Below are 15574 nucleotides of genomic sequence, written 5' to 3' on the forward strand. Positions count from 1 at the left end.
ATATTCCCGGAAATATGTATTTAGAGTCTTTTGGTAAAATAAGCGACGACAAAGGTATTAAGAGATTTCACTATAAGTTGTCGGGATTATAAAGTTGGAAGATTTGAAACGCTTGAGGATGCGGAAAGGAAGGAATAAAGTTTATGTATATTATATATACTTACTTCCAACTACATAAAACGATAAAGTGCTCCCCAGACGACCTTTAAGGATTCGTTTTCTTTTGAAGCTTAAATTTTAATAAATTTTTAATCTAACAAATTACGGTGAAGATCCTTAACTGTATAACGTGCTTGAATTTTCATGGGATATAATTATCGTTTAGTTTATAATTAAACTCGTAAAAGATCAGAAAAGTATTTTTAAAAGTGGTCCATAAAAAAATTCATAAACACGCCGTAATTTTGCAGAACTGTCTGTGTTTATTACTTTAGTCAGTAGGTTGAGATAATGTGCTCTTTCATTGTAAATAATGATCATTCTTTGTAAATTTAATTTTTCATTAATTGATTCGGCAGTCACTTTTTGGTAAAATGCATTTAATTTTAATTTATGTTTTACTTCATAAATACCACAATTTATATTCCTAAAAATTAATAATCCGAAAAGTCATAAACTGCAACATTTTGAAACAATAGAAAATCATTGAGATATTAATAATAATAACCCATTTTTAACAATATCTCGGGTTGTGGTCCCGCGGTTAGTGTCGCGCACTCTTATGTCAGAGTTTCTCGGTTCGAATCCATTCCACCACAATTTGATACCTATTTCTAATAATGAGCCCCTTAGGCTCACAGAAATAGTATGAAATTGAAATATATGCGTAAATAATAAAAACACAAATATTTCTCTATTATTAAAAAAATTAAAAGGCCCTCCCCCTATTGTCAATGTTCCCACTGCTAAGAAAAAAATAAAGAAGAAACAACTCCTTCCTTCTTTTAAACCTTCAACGTCCCAAGGACATAAGTCTAAAATTTAGATATGTGTCATAATAGATTTTTTGAAATAGTGGCACAAAATAAAATACAACTTAAATTAAAAATAAATTTAACTTATTTCTCAACTTACTAAATACTTACCATTTTGTAATATTACAGTAAGAACATACTTAAATGTTGAATAATCTATAAGTACATATAAATTCGTTTTCTAAAAGAAATTTCACGGATTATCCAAAAACACCCTTACGTATTTCGTAGCGATATTTTAAATACATAAAATATTGCACCTTAGCTGGGGAGGTCGGGTGGCTGCGAAATTTAAGACAGGGGCGGACTTCATATTAACGCTTACAAAACGGGTAAAAATGTTATTTTACGTTTTAATTACATTTTAATTAAATTTTTAATAATTCATCGATTAAATTGATTATGATTATGAATTTATTGGTCAATCTAAGCATTATAGACTTCTAACTCACGATTAACATTAAAGTAAATAAACTCTTAAGGATAAATGTTTACGGAACACAAGATCATGAGATAATTTGCTTTTGAGTAAATAAAACATTATTGGATCGATTATTAATATAGATAAAAAGTAAGTGTATCTGCAGTAAAGATATTAAATAAAGTTAAATTATCAAATAAACCAAAGCTTTCCCATATTTGTAAAAGTGTTGAATGGTATCAACATCCTTGAGGTAGTATTTTACGAAAATCGTGCTGTATTAATCATACAAAATTATTTTCACTAACTTACAAGCAGTAAATATGAGATTTTTGATATTTCTTCTTCAAAACCGTTAACACATGAAGGCAAGATGATCAGCTCTCCGCTTCAGGTACTAGTTCCAGGGTAATATTGAATAAATATTACAGTGAAAAATCACTTTTATTTATTTGACCTCACCCTGAGAAACGAATAAATGAGAGTAAGGTAGCGAAGCGTGCTGACCATTACACTACGGAGTCAGAGATTATTGATATTTAATAAAATTAAACTTTTTAATTACCACTTTGCAATTGACAAGTTTTACCTGTCGAAAATTTTACGTATTTTATCTATCAGCAATTTTTAAATTCAATCAATTTAAATAACGTGTATTCAAATCAGTGAATATTCCAATGATCTCAAAATTTAAAAAAAGATAATTATTATGTTTTAAACATTTTTTATTGGGAGTTATTTCTACATAACAGGTTTTTACAAATAGTTTGACACCAATTTTGTCAAAAATGATTTTTTCGTTTTTTTTTGTTGGCATAGCCCCCAAAATGGAGCGATACATGTCACAAACAACTGTTTTTTATTATGTTGTAAATTAACACTTTTTGTAATGATTACTACTATTTAAATTTCGGTCTTTAATACTGGGCAACTAATAGGAAAATAATATACGATTTTTTTTATGAATATTTCGTTTTACTGGGTTTCATAGAAGACATTGCCTAGGCCTCGATATGCCTTAGTCCGCCACTAACTGTGGGTATCCAATATTTCACATTAAAAGGGCATCGACCCCAACAGATGTGACAGGGGTTTTGAAAATACACCCCTGCTTGAGTAACGACGCACATCGTTCAAATTCAAACTGTGTACGAAACCTTCACGTGGAACCGACAAGCAAATATTTATTTGGATATATATGCGATATCTTCAAATATTTACATCCTCCCTTTTAGGATACATCTTGAATGTTTTAAATTATTACGACCGATTATGAAACGTGTGGTAAAAATACATTCACCCCCCCCCCCTCTCCAAACACACATATAAATAAATAATAAAACATCCTACTATTACCGACCCTTATCAGCACTCAATGGTGCATATGGTACTGAATTAAATTGATGCAATGTTAATTTACTCGTTTATCATATCGCTCACTCATTTCAAGAACGTCTTAAATAAAAAAATCGTTAATTTTCTGTTGTGCATGTTTTCGAAATGCCCAGAAAATGTACTAAATCCCAGCAAAAGAAGCATATTTTTAACTCAATATTTATCCGCTACAAGGCAGAAAGTGTTGTTTTTGCATTCTGAAGAAAAGGTATTGTTTAATTTTTTTTAAATAAGTATGCTGAATATTTTTCAAACGGAGAAAAAATCTTCAGGTTTTACCTAAAAGATCTGTTGCTCAGTAAAAAGTTCAACAATTGGCTTTATTTCTAATACATTGTATTATATTTTTAAACTTTAAACGTTCTCCTGAAAAATCAAGTTTTTTGATTTATGGCGTTCTTGAAAGGAGTGAGCGATATGAAGGTAATGTGATCAATCACGTGCATCAGAACTATACTTATTATAGTGATAAAACACTTTGATTTATTTTAACTAAAATCGAACCCGGGACCTCTTACATGGTGGCCAAATGTGGTGGCCACTACACTATGGAGGTGGACAATATGTATATATACTCTAAAAGCTAGGACATACGAGAGTGTAGTTCCATCTTCTCTGCCTATCCCTGTAGAGAACAGTGTGATGGTGAGGTTGATCGTCAAGAAAGCAACGAGACCAATCCTGGCCTCCACTTCCTTGAATCTAGGAGGGGAATATATTCAGTGGGATACAGATGAAGTAAGGGAAGGGGCTCAGACTAAGGCATAAGTGATGTATGGTAATGGAAATGGAAGAAAAATAGTATGTGGGAAAATAATAATTACAGCAGTGGGTAGGGAGCTCAGGGTTGCATACCCGTACGCAATTAAGCTGTATAAACTTATATGTTCGAGGAATAATAAGAATTAATTAAATTATAACTATAACTGATTAATGTTACTAAATTATAGAATTAAAAAAAAAGCTAATCGAGTTTTATTACTAATAAGATATTTGTATGAAAATTAGTAAATTTTATTGATATTCTATTGACGCAATGTTATCTTGATCGTTACTCACAAGAAAGCAAGGTGATTTATCCCGGGGCCTCCAGAATAGTAGCCATACAAGCTAATCATAACACTACGCCTGGATAGATATGTAAATTTAAGTATGTAATAATTTTTTTAATTATTTATTTAAGCTTGCACATTTATTATGTGCAATGTAATTAATATAATACAAGCAGACACATTAATTACAATACTGTAATACCCTCGCTATTAAAAACTTGGAGCTAGGACCGAATTTACATACACATGTACGTATCTATGTACAGTTTGTAGGTACCGTAGGAGTAGTGCAAATATAGATTACAAGTATGTATGTATATGTCCGTCTAGTCTAAAGCCATTCTATTCTGCAGCGGAGCTCAAACTGTGGGACGTGAGATGATTTTAAATTTAAAAAATATTTAATAAAAATTAAATATTTAAAGGTTTTTTTCGATGCATTTCAGGAATGTTAAACTATTTATAAATGTACATATTTTAGTAAACTAAAAAATAACATTTTTTTATTTAAAAAATACTTTTTTCTCTTCTTCTACACATAGATGGTGCATTGGGCACCGCATCCGATTGACGCGGTGTAAAATTGATCGCTAATTCAATGAAAGCAAGGTGATCAGTCGTCGTTTCCTACGTTTAGAAGTAGAAAAGAAGATGACATGAGTATAGGGAGCCAGGGTAAAACAAATTACTGTTATGTGGGAAAGGAAGTGGAGGAAGAATCGTATGAAAAAAATGAGAAAAACAGCAATATGTAGAACACTCATACTCGGATATGCCTGTGAAATGTGGAGATAGTAATGTATACGAATCCCTCGACGATGCGACTCTTCGTCGTATTGTATGAATAAATGTTTGGAATTTTCAAAGATCTCCCAAATATTTGTTTTGAAGAACATATTTATTAAATTATTTTTTATATTTAAATTAATTATCAGATTTAATTACTAACTCTTTCAATTAATTTATGAAAAAAAAATACTAAAATATGTACCTTAAAACAATAAAAACTGTATGTTAAAATTCCATTTTCAAAATCTTGTTTATACAGTATCGGAATAAGGAAATTAGAAAAAAATAGCAAGTATTATAAACGTACATTTGAAGAAGATTAATATTTGAAAAAATATCTGCCTTGGAGAACTGTTGAGAATCAAATGTGTTCGATAACGACCCACACAGTTTTTTGTCAACCTGTTAAAAGTTGTAATTTTTTAAGTAGGTACCATAAACGAATTAAAGAAATATAGTGAATGCCATAGTAAAAATATATTTAATCATTAAAAAATCACCATATTTTGAAAAATAGTTCATAAGTTTGAATAATAAAATAACAACTTTAGAGTTTCATCAAGAAATAAAACTAAAAGTACAAAACTAAAATTAGATAACTTTAAAGTTTGATGTGCACTGTAAAATTGCTTCAACCCCTTTAGGATTAAATGTATAGATAGATACACATTTTACATAGCTATGTCTGGTGGTTGGAATACCAACACAAAGGTTCGAGCAGACACACCCCTCTTTCAAGGGTGCAAGTAAGCTTATCGAGGTGTGAGTAAAAAGCTTTCATGCGCAATTGTACTGTTGAAGTGTGAGTGAAGTGCCCTGTATGCATACAGTTGTACATTGTCGGGGTGAGATATAATGCATACCACTGTAAAACTCATATCTAGGTATAATAATTTTTTCATGGTGTGTGTGAATTGAAAAGTGTGTACACGGGAATCTATTAGTATGATTTGTAAAAAAATGTAATACGTTTATACACATACTAAAAATAGCGAGTGTTGAGAGTACCTTTGTTTTAATATTATCATTAATACCAAAATAGTAATTGAATATTAAAAGTGTGCCAATATTATGTGCATTGAGATTAATGAAAAATAACGTGTTTTTTTTATTTCGGTAACATATTGCAATCTAGAGATGTGACTAATGGATAACTGTTTGTTATTTTTTCAGTTCCCCGATTGGGGGGTGGTTCTCGTTACTTTTTCTCGGATATATTTCTTTCCCACTTAATTTTAAATGTTAAATTGTAAAATATATTAGAAGCTAAAATTATTCAATACGCATCAAAATTTAGGTTGACTATTTGGCATGAAAATTATCGTATCCAAGAACCGAATTAAGTAACGACTTCTTTTATAGAAGCCGTTATTAAATTCAATCGCTCATGAGTACTTTTAATGTGAAGAGATTACTGGTGATACGTGTAATAAAAGGTCAGAAAGGACCCTATGTGCGTGAAAGAGAGTATATCTATGTATGAGTGTAAGTGTGAGTGTAAATATTTATCATTATAACTGAAAAGTAAACGTAAAAAAAGTATTTCTTTTAATTGTTTTCGCAATTTAAACCCCAACATTTTAACGTAAGTATTATAAAAATATTTTCTTAATTGATTGGTAATCCAGTGATTTAACAGTCCAAATTTTACCCAAAATTAATCTAAACTAAAAATATAGCATAATAGTGAATTATTGGCGATGTTTGTTTTGCTTCCCTTAATTTGGAATTGCTTTCTTAGGAAAATAATAAACATTTCAGATTTAAAATACAAAATTAATAACAAAAGAGTTTCTAAAGAACAGAAAATGTATTTTAGAAAAATTCTAGAAATTCTATATCAGCTCAGCGATCTCCCATTCAATCTGTAAATTATATTTAAAAAGGTTTGTACATTAATCACACTATTGAATTAAGATCACGGCGGGCTGGTCGTGAGAACCAGCGATTTTAAGCGACGGCGGCTTGTCGCTAAATGCGCCGACTCAAGTATACTGAAAACCTACCCAAGCTGCCTAAGGGCGCTTGTCCACTACCCGGAATTCCGTGTAATTTTACCGTCCGGTACGTCAGTTAGCGTTTTAAAACGACGATTGCCTTGTGCCTTTGTCCATCTTTCTTCGGATCGGAGCTCTTGATTGGTGCGTGAACACGTTGCGCGTAAATTCAATCACGCTAAACTGTCGTAGCGTTTTTATTTTTCAAAACTGGACTGCCGGGCGGTGAAATCCCGTGTAGTGGACAAACGCCCTAACACTGCCAGGACCTCAAAGCGATCGGCGTATTTTTAGATTCTGATCTGTCTCCCAAAATATGAATTAGGAAACAACAAGTGTGCATTAATATTACTTACCAGTTTACCAAAACCATAAAATTGTATCAAGTCAGTATGAAACGCGATAAGGATACTCTTTGTTTCGGAATTTTTAAATTCGATTATATCAGTCTTCTACATACTATTTCCATACTGTACTAGTAACGTATTAACAAAAAGATGGACAACATAAGCCCAGTCACTTTATGTACATAACATGTTACCAGAGGCGAGCATTCTATATAGGCAGAAAACCAGTGTCTACCCTGGATTACTCACGTTCCATTCAGAAACACTTCCAGTGTCTACATATTTTGCCTTATCCTTACCTAACCCTGCTGCCTTATTAATTGATTAAAATAAATTGATTGAAATTGATTTAAAACTTTTTATTGATTAAAAACTCCACTATATAAATCAATTCTTAATGCGATTCCAAAGTATTAAAAAAAACTGAAGGTATATTCCAGATGATATATTATCTGATAGATATTTTACGTTTATATCAGCTTCGACGACTGCCTTAGGAAGAGATAAATTGACTTGAAGTGATCTTACAAGCCCACAAAATTAATAGACCACTAATCTAGCAAACGTGTCTTTATCGTTGCGGGTCTGATGGCATGGAATGCTTTTTTATCAGTTATAAACTGTTAAGAGTAAGACGACCTTTTGGAAACAAACTAAAAAGGGGATTTCTTCCTGAAATCTGTTCCATAATAGTTTCCCTTTAATTTGGTGACAAATTTACATTTTAATGTTTTATTTAAGTGCAGCCCCTCTGGTATCATTTTACAAAAATAGCATTATATAAATGATATATTTTTTTAATTATAATTATTCGTTGATAGCTGAAAAGAGGAAAATAATCTGAATTTTTTTATGTTTGTTTCGCAGTTAGGCATCTTTTTCACTAGTAATAATTTATAATTTTTTTTATCATCCATTGTTTACTTGGTGTAATACTACTTTTATAAACACTTATTTGTGTAAATAAAAGTGGTATTACACAAAGTAAACAATGGATGATAAGGAGAGTGTTTTATTACCATACCACAAAGTTATCAATACTTTTAATATACAAAATATTTTAAGTTTTTTTCTATTAATCAAACTATATTGGTCACCATATTTGAAATAGATTTTTAAAAGTAGGTTTTGTGTATATTATCAGCAGATTAGAAAATAACTTACTATATCATCATTGTTGTAGAATGTTTGTACTACGAATAGAAGTAGGTAGGTACATGTAAAAAAAAAAAAAAAAAAAAAAAAAAAAAAAAAAAAAAAAAAAAAATAATAATAGGTACATGTAATATGAAGGAGTGTGTACCGTAGAGGAAAAAGAGGCGTGACTTTGATTCATACAGACGCATTTAAGACAAAACCAATCATAATACGAAAACAAAAAGACAAAGATCATTTAACATCTGAAAAATAGTTCTAATATTCATTAAGAGACGTTTCACAAAGTCAAATTACACATTTTATGACAACAAATAATTATGCAATAGACTTTTATTGGCGAATTTTGGGATGATAATTTTAAATTATAATTTTTTACCTACCTACTACTTTGATGACATTTAAAAAAACGTGATTTTAAACCGTGAAATTAATATCTGGAAAAAATACATTTTTACGAAGATTTTTTTTTACATATACTGGTTATTCATTTAATATACTCAGAAAAACATACGAAAAATCTGTTGATAAGTATGAATAATTATTAAGAATAATACATATTAATCGCGTATTTAAAGCGAGATGATAGGTATTTTCAATATTGAGTACAAATATCAGTCAAAAATCGAAATAACAGTTAAATATCAAAAGTGTGCAAATATCACGTGCATTGAGATTAATAAAAAAGAACGTGGTGTTAAAATTTATAATTTAATTTCAGTAACATATTGCAATCGTCACTTACCCCTCTTCCTGAAAAAAGTCGTGATTTTCTCGAACAGCGGTGATAATAGTGAAACGCAAAGTTCGTACAGAGGTTCGTCCTTCCTGCCACGTTGAATTGGACGCCGGGAGATGAGACGCAGATCAATTTTCCCCAGATGTGAAGTATCAGCGACTTTTGACTGAATTGGAGACGACGTACAAGGACCGGTCCGAACCGCACCCTAGTATTCAGACTAGTACGCAGAATCCCGAGAGTTACCCCAATTCTCTACTCGAAGTGAGGAAGGACCAATGACAAAAGGTCCCAAGCGCCGCATCTCGCACCCCTGCACACTGTACCCTCAGACAATGGACCCCTGGCCGCTAGGGGTGAGAATCGCCCGGATATTTCGGCGCTTGGGGCGTTCCGGATACCCGCATGGCCAGATTGTTCCCGGGGATGCTGCGCAAAATAGGTGGTCGAAATATGAACGAGACTGCACGGCGCGGGTCGGGTGGGCGGCGGGGGCGGAGGGGAGGAAGGGTGAAAGCGGGGGAGGGTAGAATAGAGAGAGGAAGAGGATATCTCTACCCTCCTCCCGCTTGCGTGTGGCGGGCGTTCAGAGAAGCTTAAGTAAATGTTTTGATTTGTGAATATTTTTCGTTCTTTATTTCACATCTATAATACATATACATTCCTGTATTGAATAAGTACGTACAATATTTTTCTCCGATATTCAAGTAATAGGATAATGGAAAAAGGACCATTTATTTCAGAAGCTCGTGGACCGTCTTTGAATCCATTGTATTTGTCATCCGGGATTTATTGAAATAATACAATCTCCTTCTTCTTCTTCTTCACATCCGATGATGCAAAGGGCACTGCATCATATAAACGCAGTATTATCTTGACCGTTAACACATGAAGGAAAGGCGATCAGCCCTCTGCTTCAGGTACCAGTCCAGGGTAATATGAAATAAATATTAGAGTGAAAAATCACTTATATATATTTGACCCCCCCTGGGAATCGAACCCGGGACCTCCATTACGGTGACCATTACACTACCGAGGCGGACAAATAATCTAATCAGCCATAGCATAATACAAATTTATATTTACTTTTTATTGTATTATAATCTTTTGATTATAATACAATAAAAACCACTATTTATTAAAATCTACTGTGACACGTGTTTCGATGCATTTCGCATACGGTGTTTGAAAATGATGCAGAATGTATAGAAATACGTGTAACAGTATATTTGAAGAAATAGTGGTATTTGCTAAGTAAAACATTAATTAAAAATATTATTATTTTTTTTTTTATTTATTTATTTTTTTTAACCAGCCTATGACGGTCGTCAGCCCCGTAAATCCCAGACTTCCATATTCTTATTCATCTTTGATGAGATGTCAAAAAAAATATATGAAAATAACTCCTGTAATTGGAGATAATCCAGATTTTGTGAACAAGTATTTGGACACACTCAAAATGTTGTAATTAAAAATATTTTAATCTAGTCTAATGGGTGTAAAGAGGTACAATATTTCAGTAAATGCAATGGCCTCTCATAAATATTTGGCATCGATTTGCTCAAACACGAAAATCTGCTCAGCCTCGACTCTGGAGTGATACCTAGTAAATGAGGTAACGGGTCGTATTACCGCCACATCTACACTAAATTTAATTCTATATTAAATTAAATTTATAAAATTTTATAAAATTCATTAACCTTTCGTTGAACTTTGAATTCATTTAATTTATTTATTAAACTTTAAATGATAAATACGTATATCCAAAAAATATTTATGCATAAGTACCTACATATATTTATAAATAATTATAAAGCGCTCTCTACGGTTTATAAACGTATTGTATTTCGACGCAGTTGAATTTAAAAAAATGGTATTTTATCGATTCGTGTGACTAGTTTAGTAGTTGAAAAAATCCACCATGCTGCTGGTTTATCTGCGACATCCACATTAATTTAATTTGAATTAAATATTTTACATTTAAATTATAAATTTCAATGATTTAAATGTAGTAGAATATTTTATAAGAATGATAAATTCATTATAACTTAAATATTTGTAAATCGCAAACGCAAAAAAGACTTAAAGTAGATTAAAAAATATCGATAAATGAGATTTCAAAAATTGCCACAACAATTATCTAAAGCTTTAAAAATATTACTTTTCTCACAAAAGTATGTCAATAGATGCTTCCTTCATTATAAATTTCTTCGAAAATGAAAATAAGTACCTAGATACATTTCCCATTATATATTAAGCACTTGGTCTCACCCTTAACTATTGGTTATTCCCATAATAGTTATTGTACATATTATACCTGATAGGACTAATTATTACCCAAGTACCTAGAATTGTATAGCTTTATAAGGACGCTCAGTCCATATATTCTTTTCAGTAGTTCGATAATCCCCTAACAAGGCGAAACATTTGTCTCAAATTTTATTTTTTTTGTCATTAAATAATGAAGCATAATTTATTATTTTTTGACATCTCATCAAAGATGAAGAAGAATATGGTAGTCTGGGCATTTACGGGGCTGACGACCGTCATTGGCTGGTTTAAGTGATCACTTGATCTTTGATGATGTCAAAAAATAATATGAAAATAACTCCTGTAATTGGAGATAATCCTGATTTTGTGAACAAGTATTTGGACACACTCAAAACGTTGTGAAGTGTAATTTGATTCACTAAAAATCGGCGTTTGATTTTATATTTAATATGTTAATTAAAATTTAGTTCTAAAAATATAACGCCAAATCTATTAATAACCCTTATATTTTTAGCCTGTTCTTTATCCCGTGTATTCTGTGATTCTGATGAAATTTTCCAGCCTTTTACATAGGAAAAACATCGCATACATTCAATATCAGAGTTTAAGAACATGTAAGATGCCTTAAAGATAATAATTTTTCCGAATTTGCTAATCACATTATATCTGAAGGCCATAATTTTAATAAATCAACGGGTATAGAAATTTTCATGTTAATAAAACTGGACCTTGATTAGATAATCTAGAAAAATTAGAAATAAGTAAAGCAATCAATAAAGACTTATTCATAATAAATAACCAGCTAAATTTAACCACGAATCCGCTTTTAAAAATATTCCCACTGTGATTCATTTATCGTCTTTATCTCTTTAATTTATTTTTTTATTTTTATACAAATATCAAATCGTAATTAATTTATTTTTATGACTTGATGATGGAATAATTTTCCGAAACCGCTAGTCACAAATAAGTGTTTAAAAAAGTGGTATTACACCAAGTAAACAATAAAAGATAAGGATGTGTTTGATTACCATACCACAAAGTTATCCATATTTAATATACAAAATAAATTAAACAATTCTGTCGCCTACTTTCGAAATCCGCCAGATCCATGTAAGTCGTTATTACAAAAAATGCAAAATTCTCCGGGTAACATTTATGTTTCAAAGATTTGTCTATCTTTAGATAAAATATTATGAAAAAGAGAATTTTCCCATTTTTTTGGATTTTTTTTTCAGTATTTAAAAAAAAACACGAGACACAAACCGATAATGACGTCATCATAATTTTTTACCTATTTTTTGACTCTCTTTTTGGTCAGAAGGCAAGATTCATGAATATGGCGGAATTTGAAATACAACGCTGTTTTTAGTATTTCTTAGAAGGGGTTTTGAGTATATAAATATTTTAAACAATAAAACCTCAATTGGCATTCCGAAAGAGTACATATTTATTTTAAAATCGTATAAAATTGGATCTGGCGGATTTTGAAAGTAAGCGGCAGAATTGTTAAATTATTTTATTATTTAAAAATTTCTCGTTAATTATTTTATTTAAGCTGCGGTAATGGGATCCTTAGCCTTATTTCCAGTTTGCTAGAAGTCCCGAGGATTGAAAATGGACCGTAGCGCTTTCCGAATGTGATGACTCAACGGAATCTCCTTTTGAGTGCATTTTGGCAGGGCTTCCAAATGAGTTTCCAATAAGCGATTCTCGCTTATTTCCTCTCGACTCGACGTACCAAAACTCCACTCGCTTTCGAGAACATTTCAAACATTATTTTTCCGAATCGTCACTTAAGTTCTCGTTTGTTTCAATTGCCACTTTATAAAAATACCAGTGGATTTAATACTCGTAATCTAACCGTTCCTTTAATGTTTTTATTTAAGAATTTAGTATAGCTTGAGTTTGCTTGAGCTTGTTAATACTAATAAAGCTTTTAAACTAACTAACTAACTAACCATCACGCAGCTTCCCCGTAGGGGTAGGAAGAGAGAGAATAGACCGCCACACCACTCTGTCTTTGCAAACATTCTTCGCCTCTTCCACGTTCATGCATCTCCTCATACATACCCGCCGATTGTTGCAACTCCTAACCTGACCACTTTCAAGTATTTGGCATACCTGATCGTGCCATGTTTTTCTAAAGCTTTTATTTCATGTTTAGTTAATGTTTTACTTAGTAAATACCACTACTTCTTAGAATCTACTGTGACACATGCTTCGATGCATTCCGCATCATTTTCAAACGCCGTACGTGAAGCTAATTATAAATTTTAGAGTTGGGTCCTTGGGACGTTGAAGGTTGAAGAGGGGGTAGGAGCTATTTCTTATTTTTATTTATTTATTGAATTTTTATATCTTATTTTTTTATTTTATTTCTTATCAATGGGAACATAGACAATAGGATCACAGTAGATTTTAAGAAATAGGTACATACCATAAGTAAAACATTAAATAAAAATGGATAGATTTTACCACAAAGTGACTCCCAAATTAATTATTGAGCTTTTATTTCGGTTACTTATTTAATCGATATAATATAACAAGTTATTTCAGTGTTTTTTTTCATTTATTGACCACATCTGTCATTTATTTTCAAATATTTTGTGGTACCTAATCCATATAAAGAATTTTTTAAAGTATTTTTTGTGTAACATTATTTATATCATTCATCGTTCTTTTTTTGTGATACCACTTAAAAACACCACTTCTAAGAGTGTTATTTTACCATACCACAAAGTTAACAATGCTTTTAATAATATTATTATTTTGACATCTCTTCAATTATGAAGAAGAATATGGAAGTCTGGGCATTTACGGGGCTGACGACCGTCATAGGCTGGTTTAAGTGATAAATAAGTTCAAACATACACAACTGAAAATTGTCGATTTTTGGTATATGACGTTGTTGATAAATATATATATATATATATATATATATATATATATATATATATATATATATATATATATATATATATATATATATATATATATATATATGTATATATATATATATATAAATATATATATATATATATATATATATATATATATATATATATATATTTATATATATATATATATATATATATATATATATATATATATATATATATATATATATATATATATATATATATATATATATATATATATGTTTTTAAGAAACATCTACTTAATGATCTTTACACCTTGTACATTATAAGCAAGGTTAACAAAAAAAGTCATTTCCATTTTAAAAATGCTGTGCCCTATGCACCACTTTCATTAAATATTTTAGTAATGAAATAAAAATCATTCTTTTTGATAATCAATCAAAGTCAAGCAAGAGAATGAGGTTGATCAATCTGTGAACGTACAATGTTCAAGGGGGAATGGACCTTTGCTTATAAAACTGCGATAAACTTCGACATTGAACGACAAGATGTTGTGAAAACTTTTATTCGAAATCTGATATCCGCTACGTTAATGTCGCAATATATGTAGAATATACCCATCAACATATCTGCCAACTCACATTCAGTATCTACAAGGTTTGTCTCACAGAATACGAAACCTTTATAAATTATTTATTTCAAAACATTTTTTAAATTTTTAAATTGATTTATTATTTGGGCTAACAACAGCAACATATGTAAAACAAAACATTTAAAATATATACATTAAACAAGCCAATTGCGGTGTTTGAAAATGATGCGGAATGCATCAAAACACGTGTCACAGTAGACTTTAAGAAATAGTGGTATTTATTAAGTAAAACATTAATTAAAAATGGATAGATTTTACCACAAAGTGAAAGCCAATTATAGGTAACCACAGAAACATAAAGATAAGTACAAAATATTTAGTGTAGATCTAGCAAATGAATGAATGTGTGAGTGTGCGTGATGTTAATTCTAGTAGGGACATACATATGTACAATGCAGAGAAGCATAGATTTTAAAGATCCTGAGAAGACCATATGCTCGCCATTTGACTTTTCAACACAGATTTTCCGCAATTAAAAATGTCAACTTGGCTAAAACATGAGTTGTACTCACTAGCCATTTGAAAGTAAGCTTCGTAAGTAAGCTTCGCGCATAGTAAATATTACATGCATAAGTCATATTTATAATATTCCCGATGAATAATTTCCATTTCTCATTTTGGGACGTGGGATTAAGGTTAACAAGATTGAAACACAAATAAGAAAGTTAAAAAACGATACAAAAATTAAACAAGACTAATAATAATAATAAATCCCTTACCGCACCCCAATGGTGCATAGGGCACTGCTTCATATAAACGCAGTGTTATCTGTGTCGCTATCTATATCGCAGTGTTATCTATAATGTAATATTGAATAAATATTAGAGTGAAAAAATCACTTATATTTATTAAACCCCCCTGGGAATCGAACCCGGGACCTCCAGAACGGTAGGCGATCAT

Source organism: Brachycentrus maculatus, unplaced genomic scaffold, assembly GCF_059751285.1.
Source record: "Brachycentrus maculatus isolate JH-2025_06_01 unplaced genomic scaffold, ASM5975128v1 h1tg000037l, whole genome shotgun sequence".
Classification (NCBI taxonomy): Eukaryota; Metazoa; Arthropoda; class Insecta; order Trichoptera; family Brachycentridae; genus Brachycentrus; species Brachycentrus maculatus.